The following is a 17,333-nucleotide window of genomic DNA, read 5'->3' as shown; positions in this document are numbered from 1 at the left end:
TGTTCTGACCCCTGTTCTCCAAACACAGATAGCCAGCTAAAATGTTTCTGCAAATAGGGCCCACAATGTTTTCCTCATTCATTATACATGTAAAGTGGCAAAAGTGGGACAAGTCAGAAGGAAACACCATTATTAACACAGAACAATGTCTCTTCACTACATCACAATTTACCAAACTTACCCATGCAGGTAACCGAAAGAACCTATCTCAGCAGACAGGATGGCTGCTCTTTAGTTAGAACACAGTCTTGCATTCCTTGAGGTATGAAGGACATTATGCATTTGAATTGGGATGGATAACTTAAGCCTGACTGCAGGTAGTAGGTCCTAAGAGGCAGAGACATGGTGAACTACTCAGTCCTCTGTGTCCCCTGGGTAGGCTGCCTTGACCTGCTTTGCTTCCACACTACTTTACTCTGCCCCAGTAGACCTGCAACTCTTCAGTGCAAGGAGCAGCTGCTGAGGCAATGAGCCTGTCCTATTTGCCCTTCACAGGTGGCATTCCCTCATTTTTCCATCTCTGCAGCAGCACCTGCCTGGAAGCTTTTGTTAGCAGACAGACCCAAAGGCTGCGCACGGATGACAGCTTGGACCGGGTGCCGCTGCTGCTGCCCATGCTCCATGCAACGGTGCCCACATGGTCAGGGCCCTGCTAATGCACCCTGAGTCTTCAGCTGCTGCTCCCTCCCATCTATTTCCCTGAGGTGGCACCTGTTTCACAATGTGGGTAAAGTGACATTTCATTAATTCACACCCTAAGTTTAGCAATGATTTTTGCCATGACTCTTGCTAAGGTAATGGCTGTTATAAGCATGAACTTTGTAATTAATGCAAGCTCTTACAACTAAATTCTCTCCAAGTTTGCCTCAGACACATTTTTCCAGAACAATCTGAAAATGTCAAACTTATGGTGCAACAAATAACTACATTGAATTGGGCACATTAAAGATAATTTTGGCTTACATGGCAATTTCACTTCATAAAATCTACCCCTTGTATGCGTGGGAATTTTTCCACTGATTTCTAGGATGTCATCCTTGATTTTTCAATGATACGTTGTACTATTTATGAATTTTTATGCACAATCAAATATATCTCTATTACTATAAAAGAGATATTATTAGATCCATAAATTGGCCCTGAGGAAGGTTACATTTCTTAGTGTATACTTTTAAATTGTGCTTTATGACAGAATAACACTTCATAATTTGGTGATTTCATATAAATACATTTCTGTTGAACAAGGTTCCCTCTATGTGTGTGAGACCCTGGATTTCTGTATGCAAAGTCCAGCCCAACCCTAGGCTTTTAAATACTGTCACTTGCTTAGGTAGGCAATGGCAAAGGAAAACGTGGTGGTGAAGGAAAAGCACATGCAGGATACACCTTATTTATAGATCAGGACCCATTTTGAAGTTCACATATATGTCCAGGTCACTTGCACTAAGTCTTCACATCTCTGTTGAGATGGTTTAATATGTTTGCCACCCTTAAGTTTAATATATGAACTTCAGCTAGTGTGGGAAAACCATAGCTTCCTACTTTGGCTTTTTCAGGGTAAGAAATCTGCTTTCCATCAGTAGATAAACTTTGTTAAGGCAGGCAGTAAATTAACAATTAAAAAATCTAAAGAGATATAAATACTTAATTGAAAAATTTACATTAAACTAAGAACAAAGTGAATTTTAAATTCATGGTACAGACACTCCCATATGGTTATGCATTAAAAATGGTTATACTATAGGATACTCATTTAAAAAAAAAATCTCCATAGGACTTTCTTTACCTCCTTCTATCCAACAGATCATGTATTTTTATTCAACATGCATAAAAGTAAGGGAATCTTGCTCATCTTTTATGAGCAAGTGTGAGAATCTTATCAATGCTATAGCTTATAAATGTCTCTTATCAGACAATGGCAAGTGTGCATAAGCAGAGACCTGCTACTACAATCAACAGTAAGATTCTCTATGTAAGATACCAATATAATAAAATCATATTGGAGATGTTTCTCTTTGTAGCTTCTGAGCCAAATGTTGCTCGCTGTTGCATCCATAGAATGTCCATTAAATTCAGTGACCTGAATTTAGACCAGGAAAAACAGAACATCACATTGGTAAAATTGAGCTAATTTTACAGTAGACTAGCAGACACCATAGCTTAGTAACTTAGTTTGAGGAGGCTCTTCTCTTGTTTCTAGTTTCACCTGAAAGTGCTGTCAAGAGATTCGAACTTTGTGAATCATCAGATTAACATCTAAAATACATTGAATAAGGCAGAAGTACCCTAAAAAGCAGAACTGCAATAACATACTTCATTATTAATTATATTAGCATGATGCTTTTATATGTCTGGTTTTAGCATTTCTCTGTGCAAAATCAAAGCCTAAATATTAAGCTGCACTACTCTCCATGGCACTTTACTTATGATTCCTTTCTGTTCTCACTTGCCCAACCATAAATATCTCTTCTTTCCCTTTTTCAAGTCAACAATACAAATATTTACTGTATATTTCACCTCACAGTTTTAGGACTTGTATAGTCCTTACCATATTCAATCAAATCCTTTCATTCATACTTGTTCACTAGAATTTATTCCTTTCATTCTAAGCTTTGGTTCTCTGCCTGCAGGGACTCAACAATGCACTCCTTAAGGTACACATTTCTAGTACCCTCCTGTTTGGACACCGTCCAAGGCTGGTATTCATGTACTGTTAATGTTTGGTTCAGATTTAGGAGAAATACCTTTAACACTGGTCTAAAATGTGGAGCAATTTTATCATTTGATAAAACCAAGTTGAGGAGCATCTGTGACTTACTAGCCCCATTGGTGTTTACTCTTTGTGATGTTTGAGCTCTTCCAAGTAAGTCCAGCAGCCTAATTTAAAATTGTGGAACAGTTTTTCCACGGAAGTGGTCACAGTACCAAGTCTGTCTGAGTTCAAGAGCCATTTGGACAACACTCTTAGGCTCACGGTGTGATGCTTGATGTGTCCTCTGCAGAGCCAGGGATTGGGCTTGATGACTCTGATGGGTCCCTTTTAATGTAGCATATTCTACGAATCTATGATTCTGAGACTGTATGATTCTATGATGGAAAGATGCTGGCTGTAACCATGTATTTTTTCCTATGTACCTATATACCTGTTTTCCTTAAGTTCATACACTTATGGAGCTGTTTTTCAGCTAGCAAGTACCAGAGACAGGCTCAAAATCATCCCCCAGTCCTTTGAAACTCATATGGAAGCTCAGGCTGAAGCTATGGTCTTCCTCACCGGGTCACTGCATTGGTCGCCCCCTTTACATGCAGGCCTGGCAGGAGAACATGCACCTACACAGCCCTTTCACCATCCCCTCCTTAGCCGAGGAAACCTTCTGAGAGGACCTTTTCCATGCACTTTATGGCTTTTTTTCTCTGCCATACAGAAAAGGACAGCATTCACATACCTGATAAGTAGTCCCATTTGCTCATGCACAGCATTTTTCCTTAGAAAGGAAATCCATCCCTTCCACCTTGCAAATAGCTGTGCAGAGCAGCACCCTACAACTCAGGCATGACTGAGCTACTTTCAGTATCAGCCCTGATTATTATCTCCATGAGGAATGATTCCACTTCCACATAAAATAAAAATGACCCTAACCTTCAGCCACAGTATTAGGGAGTGAATCAGTCACATTTTCCCCTTCGTATTTCTGAGAACACATAGAGGAAGAAATAAAAAATTAAAAATATTAGATATTGCCTTTTGACTTGACTGCTAACACAATAAAGCAGCATCGTAAACTGAATCATGGAAGTCTGCAGTCTTCATTGCTCCCTTTGCTGGTATTACTTCATGGATATTGGAGCCCTTAGGGAAACTGGAATATGAATAAAGATTTTTTTTAAATCAGCCGTTTTTTCTTGGTTCTGTTTCTAAAAATAATGCAGTTTGCAAAAAACAGAAGGTTTGGTTTATAACACAAACAAAATTGTTACATTCTGAATGGGTTGTAAGTACCTGATTCTTTGCCTTTTTACTCATCCCTGCTAAAAAAAAAAAAAAATCTGCAAATCCATTTGCTAACCAGCTGCACCTCTGTACTGAACAGATAACAACCTGTGCAAGCCAGGCTTTGCTGTGAATCGGTGCTGATAGGCCTGAATCTCATAGCTTTTTTTAAATGCTAATGACAAGAAACATTTCCTAAGCCAAAACGCTCTTGTAGATCTGTCTACTTCTATTATGACTGATATTTGCTTGTAAGTACATAGAACACTTGTTCACTGTGCCTTATCTGCTATGGTGCAGCATGCTGACCTACATACCATTCAGCACAATATGATGCACAAACATCTTCTAAATAATTTTTCATTTTCGACTTAAAAACAGTAGAGGCAAAATAGGATTGCTGCAAATCTAACAAAGAGATGGCATTATTTCCAAATAAAAATGTGCATTTTTCCAAAGAATTTATTTGTCTAGCAGCATGAAGTTCATACATAGCAATGCTTAAAAAGGGTGTTGAATTGCGATTAGGAAGGAAGGACTTAGGAAGAAGAACAAACCACATCTTTTCTACTTACATAGAATAATTAAGCTAACTTATTTCTCATAACAATTAAAAGTTCAGCCTTTCTGAACCATGTTTTCGCAATATCACTAAATGCTGCTGATATAAGAGTGCTGAAATAAGTGTGATAATAACAATAAAGAATGATGGATAGAAAAGGATACAGTAGCTAAGGGAACAGAAATGATAGTCTATTACCTGCCATTGTCAAGCTAAACAGAAGTACAGTATTTATGATTTCTACTGTGATGCTTGCTATGTTGTATAAGCCCAGTCTTTATGATGATACTTGTCTACTGAATGAAATAATTAATACGTCAGTTTTTATTGTAAATATATATATGTCTTCCCAGTGGCCAGACATTATTTATATTAACAGCAGCAACAGCCTCATATCTATCAAAAGCTTGTAGAGGAAAATATACTTTAAAAGCTAAATTTTAAGAGTAAAACAGAAAATCTCCATCAATTCATTGAGCATTCCTAATCAATTTATATTCTGAAATGTTAAAGAAGGGCAGAAAAAGAAACCTGCTCAAACAATAGAAAAAATAGAAATGTTTTTCCTTAGGAGGATACAGTAGTCTTAATTCTAAAATGTATGTAACTATAAATTACTTCTACATTTAAAATAGGGTACATAAACCGAAATTAAAGACATTTTTATAACAATCTGGTTTATACATGCACTGAATTGAGAGCTATTTATTGCCCTGTTATTACCTCTAGATGAAAAAGCAAAAACCCAAACCAGTATAAAAATTAGAGGAGGCATCAATGTTTAATCATATAAGAATTTTAAATTAATGACACAACACGTATGTACTATTTATTTGTTTTCTAAGAAAATACTGAATTTTCATACCCACAGTCACTACAATTCTTTTGTTTCTGGTGAAACATATGGTCCAGGAATCAGCTTGACTGCAGTTTTAAACTGAAAAAATGAAAATAATTTGGGGACCAATCCAAGCTGCAGTGAGGTCAATAGAAGCATTTCCACTGATGCTTAGGAGCCCTTGGTCCGCCTGTTACCTGTTTTATCCCAGGCTGTTATTCCATTGCTGGATTTTAGAATGGTAAGAAAAAGTAAAATATTTGGTACTTTTATCTATTATTTATCTCATCTTTGATTTCTTTTTAAAACAAAAGGCTATCTGTAAATCCACGTCTGAAATGGTCAAAACTCACTGATCCTTTTTGTTTCACACTGTACTTTCTTGTATGCAGTCTGAAGACAACATCTCTCAGACAAACCACTGACTTCTATTAAAGTGACAAGCATTGCCTTGACTCACGTTAGTTATATATAATTAATGAGAATAACATCTTATAAATCCACAAGTAGCTTGATGAGTCCAACATACAAATGGTTTGCAGTGATGTGGCTTCCAGAAATAGATTGCTGGAGACACTTATGGCATTACCCTGCAATCGATGCTGCTTTTGGTAGATTTAACTCTATAAGCAAGGTGGATTACCCATTAATGTATCAGAATTGTTTTCCAGGTTCCTTTTTAATTTTGCAACATCTGTCTTTGGGCCAGACCTGCACCTACTATTCATTTAAATAGAGGGGTACATATATTTGCTATTGTTCTCAGCAGTTATGAGCTCTGTGATGTTAACAGAAGCATAGACCAGGGATCAGACTTAACTGTGCCGGGTCCACAATCCATCCATGTGTTCCGCACCAAAATCATGGACTACTAGCTTAGCTATAACTAAGGTTCAAATCATTCCCTGTGCTGAGGAAAAGCCAGTCTTGGCAGATTCCTGACAAATTGGGCTTCAACGTATTATCTTGGTTTGTGTCCAACCCAAATCCACAAAGAGTGTGAACCCAAGCTGAGATGAAGTGCTCAGTGCAGTATTCAGGCTGAAGTGTTCCTACTCACATGTGCTTCTGACTTTGCCCTGCAGTGGCACTGGGTGCACCCCTGCACATAAATAGCATGAGTAGTAGGAAAATCCAGGCTGTAAATCCCTGAATGAACTTGTGTCTACTGGCGTAACTTTTATGATCAAGAACTATATTGATCACAAAGACCCTCCCCATATCTTACTGTATTATCTAAGACCGGTGCATCATGGTACATTGCACCCGAGGTTGTCTTCTGAGCCCAACAAGGCTTGTATGACTTTTAATTTTTTGTTTCTAAAAGGAGTAAATGAGAGGAAGTCTCTGATACACATTGCTATAGCCCTTTCTCATTGAATTCATTTCATTAAACACACGCATATTGCAATAGAGTTTGCTGTGATGCACCTTTTACAGAAGAGTGTGACTTGTAAGGGTTACATGTCTTATTCAAATCTAATGGGAAATCTGTAAAGGAATGATGGAATAAATTTCACATCTCTCTTCTTCTTCTTTTAGGCTAGCACATAATATGGATTGTTTCTCTTTCAACTATAGCCCTTCTAAAAACTTGCATTATCCTTAAATGTACAGAGGACACAATTTTCACCCTCTAGCATGCATACCTGGAAGTAAATATTGCAATTCCAAAGGCTGATTGCTTTCCATCACACTGTACTTGTCATTGGCCAAATAAACCAAGTCTTCTAACACAACACTGGAAACATAGCTAGTGTCTGCATATTAATTAGCCTTCCTGACCTGAATAGACTATTACCTAGGGCCCTGGCCTTCATTTCCTAAGCACCCTAAACTCCACTGCAATGAACAAAATGAAAGAAAAGGCCTTTATTTTGGAATTACATCTATGAAAATATTGCTCTTGCTTAAGAGATGGGATTTCTGAAAATGCCATGGAGAGTTTCTGACACTGCACAGAAGAATAGCATTGTTTTTTTCCAGATGAGGTCTTGTGCCCCGCTAAATGACTGTCACCCAAAACTTAGACTATCTTTTGTGCCTTAGAAAAAAAATGGAAAGTATGGTTAGAGCTTCTATCATTTTGACCAAATATGTGTATAACTTACAGCTGTTCTCTATTTTAATAAAAGAAAATGAGGTAATACTATAAAAATAACTTCCTTTGATCCTAGAAGCACTTTATTACAAGGTTTGCAAGCCAACTGGAATGAAAAACTTTTAAATAAAAAATTAATGCAAAAAAGCAGAGCTGGGAGATAGCTAGATTTAAGAAATATTGCCTTTTTTTTTTTACTCAGAGCTTCTGCAAAAAATATTTTCGTTTAAAAAAAAATGATTCCCCTTTCAACTCATTCCAGACACAATTTTACAGGTAGGCTCTGTGACTCATTAAATCCAGCTTTGAAGATGCACCATAACATAAAGTATTACAATTATCATATACCCTAAAAGCCTGTTTGGAATCTAACTCAGTAAAATTTATTAATGATCTAAAGAAGGTGGTAAATTCACACATGATGTTTAATTGGGAGCTATGGAGAGCAGATATATTCACAGTGAATGAAGAGAAAAGCAAGGTCTTGTTTTAATTTAGAAAAAAATTAAAGAAAGTTACTAAATCTGTTTAACAATTACTTGAAACTTTGTTTCTCAGAATTGTGTTTTCTCCAATGCATTTTTTTCCCCAGAAACAATGTTATGTATGTAAAATGGGCACCTGGCAAGTATTCAGTCCTTTTAAAATTACAGATATGCCTTCTCACCCTTTGCATTGCTGCAGAGGCAACATTAGGCAGTGCTTGATTGAGCTGAGTTTGATAGTAGAGAAAAAAGAGTATCTTAAAAATACAAAGAATGTGATATGAGAGAACAAATTAATAGGAAATTATAGTGGTAAGAAGGAGGAGAATTTGGAAAGGCCTGTAAATGTTCTTAGGCAGGGAGACAATAGATTGTAAATGAAAGTGTAAAATAAAATGCATGTATGCATCATGTCAACTCAGAAAAAAATAAGTAAAGAAGAAAAGGACATGTAAATACTTGAAAGGTGAGTGAGGCCATACAGGCTATGAATTCACCTGCAAGAAGCCATGCAAACCCCATCATTTGCGACATTTAAAATCGGACTGTCCATGGATCTAGAAAATGCACTCTGGAGAATAATCTAATATTACAGGGAGGTAAATTAACAGACCAGCAAGGTCTCTTCCATTCCTTATTTATGTGATAAATCCATTGTAAAAACACTTACACCATAAAAATTTATATCTTTCCACAATGTACATAGAGCAGCCCTGTTCTGGAAGAGGCTCAGCAGCTGCTTGAAGGGCATAGGTACCCTGCGCTTCCAGGAGAGTCATGACAAAGCAGCAGCTATCTCCAAATTATGAAAAGAAAGAAAAAAAAAACCAACACTAAAGTAAAGACAGTATCTGACAATGTTCCATGAACAGAAGCCCATTAAAACTAAGAGGACATTTGCCTTTAAATGGATGGCCATCATTATGCATGCAAAAGTGCCCAAAAATAAAAAGGGAGAGTGGCTGCATTTCGAGGAAACAGTTGAGCGGCAGCAACCATTACCTTAGCAATTGCAGCACACGGGCTCTCTGCTCTGCAGTCTAAAATGAGGACATTCCCTTTGCTGTGTGATTTACTTTGAGTATGCTGCAATCTTCTTTTTCCTCAGGTAAAATGTCAATGAGCAGTGTCCCAAATGCTTTCCCTGATCTTGTCAGGAGTCACTTTGTTTCCACAAGAAAAAAACATTTAAAAACCCCAAATTTTTGCTATGTTAACACTGCACAAAAACTCCTGAAAAAGAGGAGCTGGTATGAGATGGGAAGCTCATGCCAGGCAAGGATCACACAGGACTGCCGCAGTGCAAAGAATGGATCCAAATCAGCCTTTCCACAGCCTGAGCAATAATGTGTTCTAGCTTGGGGCCAGCATGCAGACTGCACTGCATCTCTAGCAAGTTGTGGAGGTGGCACAGAGAGGGAGGTTGTATGAATGAAACCAAGTGAAGACAATAGAATTTGGCCCTTTATTTAGGTGACAGAGAGATGGTCTGCAGAATTTAAAGACCGTGTACTACCAGAGATAATCTTATGGATGGATGGATGGATGGATGGATGGATGGATGGATGGATGGATGGACGGATAGATAGATATAGAGGATTTAGTTTAAGATACCACATTATACTTAGGCTTTAACAAATATATACATCTCACTACATATTGATTAAGTGCTTGGTGTTGCCTCTCTGTATTTATTATATCATGCTTAACTACTGGACTAAGAAAAGCAGAAAGTACCTTCTCTGTCATGGCAGAGCATCAATGACTGAATTCTTTCATTTGTCAGCAAAAAGAATGACAGAATAGATCTGAACTGAGATCAAAGAAAAGGGAAAATGCTGCCTTTACATTGTTAAAAGCCATTTCCCCCATTTTTGCATTAAGCCTCATTGCAATAAAAGGGAGAAAAATGCTTAGTGGACCCTCTGTTCAAACATGGTTGGCATGGATTCAAGGAAAGTCTGCAATGAGATCTGCACTCAACCAGGAACATGTACCTCTGCCTCCCATTGTTTCCACCCAGGCCTTGTATCACATTGTGGTGGGTCACATGCTTATTCAATATCGTACCCTCATTTTATATTATTCACTGGTAGAGGTAAGTGACTTCCATTTCCCTTCTTCATGCTGTTAGTAAGACTTGTGGCATGGGGAACAAATGGAGCATTCTTAGCAAACAGGTTATTTATGCTTCTGAATTTAATTTTGAGATATAGTGTTAATTCTTTTTTTCAGGCACGAGGGAAACTGTACTTTTCAGACACTCTCAGAATTGCTTTGAAGTAGATGTTGTGATGTGTTCTATTTTGCAGAGCTGCTGAGCTGGAAGTCTAGTGTGAACAAGTGTGTATTCCAATAACCGTTGGTGACAGGCACATTCCCAGGTCAGAGAATTTTTTGGCTCAAAATCCCCATCCAGTCTTCAGGAATAGTTTTTTTCATGGAAATAAGAAGAAGAAAAGTCCAGGAAGACAAATCAGTGGGTTTTAATAGCCTACATGTGGAGGTCAGAAGTGTATTTGTAGATCAGTAAATCGAAACCTGTATTTTAAATATCCATCTTGATGCTCAGTTCCTGAATAGAATGAAAATAACAAGACAAAGAGAATCTAAAATGGACTGTAAGCTGATCTACTGATGCGACAGCATGATAGCAATTTATACACGTGTCTGTTTAGTGCAGATTTACAGCAGAACCCACAATCTTAGCAGTAAAACCCTGCAATCTCTGGTGCTCTCTGAAAGTCACAGCACATGCACAGGACCAAAGAGAAGGAAAATCCCCATCAGTTTCATCCAGGACATTTTCTTTTGTGATTTTCCATCAGTCAGCAAAGAGGAAGGTCATTTTGGGAAAGATAAATTAATTGTGGTGTACCTCCACCACCTAACACTGAACACAGTTCAATGTTACGTTACTAGGATGTTCTAGTTTGTATCATCAGTTTCATAGTTAACAATGTAAGCCTAAAAGTTATGTTTAGCACATTATCAGTCATTTGCCAATGGTATTTAATGTTTGGGGACAGAGGTGCTTTTCACCACACAGGCCTAGTTCTTTTCTGTGTTCAAGAATAGAGTTTTCTCTGTATTGCCATTCACAGAAACATAGAGAGCTGTGTTTCTTAGGCTTGTACTGCCTTGTCTAAACCCCATATACCTCATCTTTCATTCTTTCCACCCTTCTAATGCAGGTGACCGACTTAGTAGCCATCATTTGATTCCTGAACGAGATTGAGCACACACAGGCTATTTGCTCTGGCACTCATCCAAACATTCACCTGCACAGCCAGAAAATCCTTTCCATGGAAGAGTGCAGCCTTTCCTGGCCAGCAGCAGGCAGGCTATGCACAGCTGGAGATACCTGCAGCCCCTCTGCCCTGGGGTTGATCAGACTGGGAGGATGCTGGCCATGAGAGCAGCACCAACATCCTGCTCACTGGGGAACCTTCCAGGGCCACACACAGAACACCTGCAGGCAGGGACGTGAGTGGGAGGGACTCTAGGGTTTTTCTGCCAGTGTGAGGTTGTCTGATGGCACCACTGCAGCAGCAAGGAGGAGTTGATGTCAAGTCAGGGATCCTCCAGTCCCTGGGACCTGCTGGAGCAGAGTTTTTATCGTTCAGTAGTTCCTCAGAGAAACTCATCCCTAGACTCAAATACTCACCTACAACACCAGGCTTAGATTTGGGGTAAATATATAGTATCTGAATAGGGACAGAGGTAGTTGATGTCACAGGACAAAGGCTTTTTTAAGGATATGCTACAAATCTGAAGATATACATAAAAGCCGAACTTAAGTGCCAGTAAGATTTACCACTGAAAGGCACAAGCTTTTTGTTATCAAAAGTGTTAAGTAAGAATTGTGCATCCATAAAGTGTAGAACCAAGCAGCTGGCACCATAGAAAATGTACATACAGATGCTGGATATAACTTTTTCTGCAGCCTCACTGATACTACAGGACCTTTTGTTTTTAAGGACACCTTTTGTTTCTCCATGAAGCTTGGAGCCAGTTGCTGGGAAAGAGAAAGACTTATGAAGGAAAAAATTGGAAACATAAATTTAAGCACCACTTACATTTACCTGGAAACTAGAGAGAACACACTAAAACCAACTAATCTATTTGGTTATAAATGTGCAAACACTATCAATCTGCTCCTCAGACACTAACGAGGAGCCTCAATGGAGGAGACCAAATTCTATGCTGAAGCCCAGCAGGGACAGAGGAAGAGTCTGTGATTAGCTTATAACACAGTTCCCTGTTTGAAGAAGGCAAGATAATCAGTTTTCCCTCATACTTTGAGGCTGGGGCAGCAGCAAAGAACAGTATTTTGGAATAAACTCTAGTTACTGAGAAAAGTGTTTGCCATACTTCAAGTTGCTTCTGGACAGGCAGGTGGGAAAACTGGCTTCCTACAAGCAGAGTTCCTAATCCTATACCAGCAATGTACAGAAGACAGAAGGGGGGAAAGTACTGATGCATGTTTATGGAAGGGTGGAAGTGTGCACATAAAGTATTTGTTGCAATCTGAGGGAGCGATGCCGACTGTGCTCACACTAGTGGGCCAGACTCAGTGTGCTGCTTCAAACTGACCATTGCCACCTCTCATGTCTAATTAGATGAGGAGGCTGGGGAGGGAAGAGGGTCTATGGTTCATATGTGACCTCTGCTCTAAAAACTACAAAGTGAGAAATTAGAATTTTCTTTGTTCTTTCATCCCCTCTGTTCTTTGCTTCTCAGTATACCTGCAGTGCTTTCCCCTCCTCGACCATTCCTGATTTTTCCTTCTCACAAACAATTGCACAGCTGAGTAATCGCGTTTTGATAGTAATCCAACTTTCTAAATTTGAGATCAGTCTAGAAAAGAACAACATTCCCTTATTATAACAGTATATCACATCTCATCCCCCACTTTCAACACAGCATTCCAGCAAGTTCCCACTACCCATCTGATAAGGAAAGGAGGTAGGTAACTTTTTGCTGAAGACAACATCTCTCTTGCCTGTTTGCACTGGAACCCAAGTCAAACTTTTTCCAGCAAGCTTCTCAGAGGAGAAGGCCAGAGCTGCAGCATTGAATGGCTCTCTCCTCACACTGGAGCTGTCAGCTACAATCAAAGCATCCATGTATGGTATTTCCAGTGGAAAAAAAAAGTACACAGATGTATAGTTTGCATTTATGTACTGTAGGGACACCCTTGAATCGTGTTAAAAAATGTCAGTCAAGACATCTGGTCAGCTGTCCTAATCCATATTGGGGTTTTTAGACTACTGTTATGCCCCAATATGCTTTGAACATTGCCAATATGCTTTCTCTGCAGTAGCAGCAGTGTGTCCCCTTTGGTTTCACAGCCCATCCCCGGCATTGTTTTTTATAGTGTCACGTACAGAGCAAAATGAAAAACCACATACTGTATCTCGTGTGTCTGGCTAATGAAACTGGTAGGACAAACCTTGTGTGATTAGGAACAGGGACGGATTGGCTTAGGTCTAGTTCATCTTACGGACTGCAAAAAGAATCAGCTGTCACTTGTGCCATGCAGCAGATGGACAGTTTGCATCCGATTTACATGCAGGCGCCAAAGCCTTTAGAAGCTTTGGCAGCCCACTTGCCATCAGGCAGCAGACTTTGATGTCCTGCAGATGGTTCCAGCAGCCATCTTGCGCTCGCGGTGCGCGGCGCTGTCGTGCCTCCTCGCCGGTGTCGGCCCTCTCGCTCCGGTGCCTTTGGAGCTGCCGCAGTGTGCGGTGCCTACCCAAGGCTCGGCACCCTTTGGCTGCTGCCTAGGCACAGTTGTATTTTCATTTCAATGCAAAGCTCCACTGTGCTTTGCTTTTATGGCAACTGCATGCTCGCACCCACATTAAAAATCCTAACGGTGCCTACTGCAAGCTGTCCCCCCTCTCTCCACGCTGAGTTTTGCTGTGTTTCACATTCCCTACCTAGAACCCCGACAAATCCACCACCCCCACTCCCTTCAACCATAATAGCATAATTTCAAAATAACCACTGATCCAATTTCTGTATGAATTTAGCTCACCAATGCAGCTTTGCCTTAACACGGTTCAACCCGTCCTAGGTAATGACACGGAACAAAGAGTTTTCTTCATGGTGGTCAGGCTAATCTTGCTCCATGAATAGCCCAGAGTAATCTATCAGCAGTGGAAAGCTGTGGCTGGAGGTCTTCCAAAATCAGCTCTTTCACATTTGGTAGGAGCAGTTAGGAATTCTGACTGGCACTATTAGTCGGGAGCCATGTCATCACGCTACAGAAGGGACTGCAGTTGTCCCCACTAGGTAGGATCAGCCCAGCATATTCTACCATATTTTTCCATCCCTTGAGTATTAGTGGAAGTTCAGCAAAAAGTCTCTCATGAAGCTTTAAGAACCAACCTATAAGAGGCAAATTCAGTAATTGTGATTTCCAGACAGTCGTAAGTAATAGAAAATACTGAGCAGGGGGGTTGTGGGCTGGGGGAAAAAATATACATCCATATCTACACACACACACACACACACACACACACACACACACACACGTATAAATTGTCAATTAATGTGGACTGGTTACAGCCAGCAAACAAGAAGAAAAAAATAAACAGTTAATTAGAGCTTTTGGAATCATTGTTATATATACAGTGCATCATTTGCAGGTGCTACAAAAGTGAAAAATAACCATTATAATTACTAGTATTCAAAGATTCATATTTTCCCCCATGTAATTGATTCAGGATTATCAGTTTTCTTGTAGTTATACAAAAGGCCTGTCAAGGTGTTTCCACACGTGTTTGGCTCATGCATGCTCCAAAAACAAGTCAAAATGCCATTGTATTTTACACAGCACAGTTAAAGTGACTCTGAAAAATAGGCCAGGTTTTACCTGGATCGTTATCTCAGTTAAATTATCTTACATATGTTTTAATATTTTTTTTGTTCATACTTTCCTCATCTTTTTTTCCTCTCTCTTTCTTTTTTGTTAAAATACATCTGTGTTTGTTGACTGCCCCAGATTATATCTAAGTGAGGAGTGGGAGTACTTGCACCTGGTACAGTATATGTAGCTTAACAATACATATCATTACATTATTTACAGCTCATTTTATGTTATTCAATGGTAAACTGCATATTAACCCTTTGAGAGCCTGGCTGGTGCTACTCAGCGAGGCAGAGGAGCTCGGCATTTTTCAGGGCTGTGGGAGTACATCTATAACTGCATTCATAAAGATGGCAGTGTGCTCATTATAACAGAGATCACCACCAGAGCCAGCTAATTCCTCTCCCAGGAAATCTCGTCCATAATCACATTCCTTACCACACCATGCTTGTACTTCTGCTGATAACACAGGTTATAAAAGGGACTCACTCAGTGCTGGAGTCAATTAATGAACAGGCTTTTTAACCTCCTTTATTGGAGTACATTCGGCACCAAAGGCACCCAATGTTGTGCTGCTGGCAGGAAAAGAGCCCAAGGAATGCCATTTCAGGACGTTTCAGGCCGGTGTCCAGTTCCCAGAAATGGGCATCACGATTGACCTCAGTCGCCACTGACTCAGCAGCCTCAGCACTCAGAGGAGAGGAAACAGCACTCAGATAAGGCCTGAAGAAACACTTTTTCCACTGTCCAGGGAGGAAAAGTTATCTCTGACCAAAGGACTGATGGATTCAGGCATCACCTTCACTTCCCCTGCAGCTGGAAAAGGCTATGAGTCACAATTTCTTATTGTGATTGCATTTGTGGGGTGGTTTGGCTTTTTTTCCAGGGGAGAGAGGGAGAAAGGCAGGGAAGTTGCACAAAAGCAGGCAATATAGAAGAGGAAAGGAAAATGGCAGGATCTGGGGTAACAGACATCAGGACAGTGCCATGCAGAACCTTTCCCTCTATTTTAGCAATATTGAGTGTGGTCACGCCAGGCAGAGAAATGCACAAACTGGCCTTTCCTTTCTCCAGCAATTTGTTTGGCATACAGCACACGTATCTGTCAAAATGTTGTGTATGCCATGCGGTGCTGAGATAATTCTTCTGTGGTAAGCACCGAACTAGGAAGGGGCTCCTGCATCATAACGCTCCTATTCCTAACCTTTAAATACTCATCAATATCTCTGTTGCTGAATTAATCAGTCTCAAGATTATCAGCAATTTAGTTGCATTTTGTTGGTAATTAGCTTGATAAATTAGCATCTGCAATATAAAACTTGACATCTTATTGTTTCCTTCAGTTTTATGGTACTTTGGGAAAAAAAATAAACAAAAAACAAGCCAACCAAACAGCAGCTTATTTTAAAAAATAATCATTTCTTTTGCAATAAAGAGTGATACCAAAACCAAGGTTTGACAAGCTTAGTAGCTGACAGAAACAAGCTCCACTGATATTCACTGGGCAAAATATCAAAGATGAATAGCTCATAATGCAAACTTCAAAAGTATAGTTTAAAAAATAAAATTTGAATCCATTCACTGTGGGCAGCTGCTTCTTGTGAGTAAAATAAAATAAATGTTCAATGAACTAATTTTCCACATTTTCTGTAGAAAGACTGACAAATAAACTTTGAAAGATGAGGGAATTGAGAATTAATAGGAAATAAATGTATTTATTCCAGCAAGTCCCTCAAAGCTATCTGAATTTTCTCAAATCAGGTAAAAAAAAAAATAAACATTTTCTTCTAAGCCCACTTTTCTGTTCTGGGCCATCTAGCTACATCTTGAGGACACCCCATTGTGCAGGACACTAATGTCTTTCTCTGTTTGGGGGGCAATCAAGGAGCAACCAAAGGCAAGCCCATATTCAGATCTCCTCCTTTTCATGATGAAAGAGTGGATAAGTATTTTTCTCAGAAAAAAAAATTAAAATATAGCGATTTAACAGTACAGGTGTGGTATTATAAATTGAAAATTCCTCAGCATTTTGCCTTAGCCATTATTCCTGATGTAGAAAACTGTGCTAGTAGAAACATTCCTATTAATCTGAATTTGAGATATTTCATACAATGTGTATTACCTTTCTGCTGCCTGCAACCTTCTGCCAGGTTTTTTTTTCCCCCTTTTTTAGGAGGTGCTTTGAGAGGAATATACCATGAGAACAATACACAGCTGCTGCTGTATAGAGATATCTAATTGTCAATATTGTGGAATTTCTACAGCTTATTACTTGCATTCAGTCTAATTCTGGGCAAATTGCCAGTCACTTCAGGGACATTCAAGTGAGCCATATTACACGTGGTACGGCATCACAGCTTTAAGATACCCGGCTGTTTTGCCTCTGGCCAGGGAATGTTTGTACCAATGCTACTGAGTGAAGGGGGGTAACTACAAATAAAATAAAATTTGTATTTTTTCAAGTGGGCTGCATTTCAAG

This window comes from Zosterops lateralis (assembly GCF_965231275.1).
Source record: "Zosterops lateralis genome assembly, chromosome: 1".
In the NCBI taxonomy this organism is placed as follows: Eukaryota; Metazoa; Chordata; class Aves; order Passeriformes; family Zosteropidae; genus Zosterops; species Zosterops lateralis.
This window is presented reverse-complemented; position numbering follows the sequence as displayed.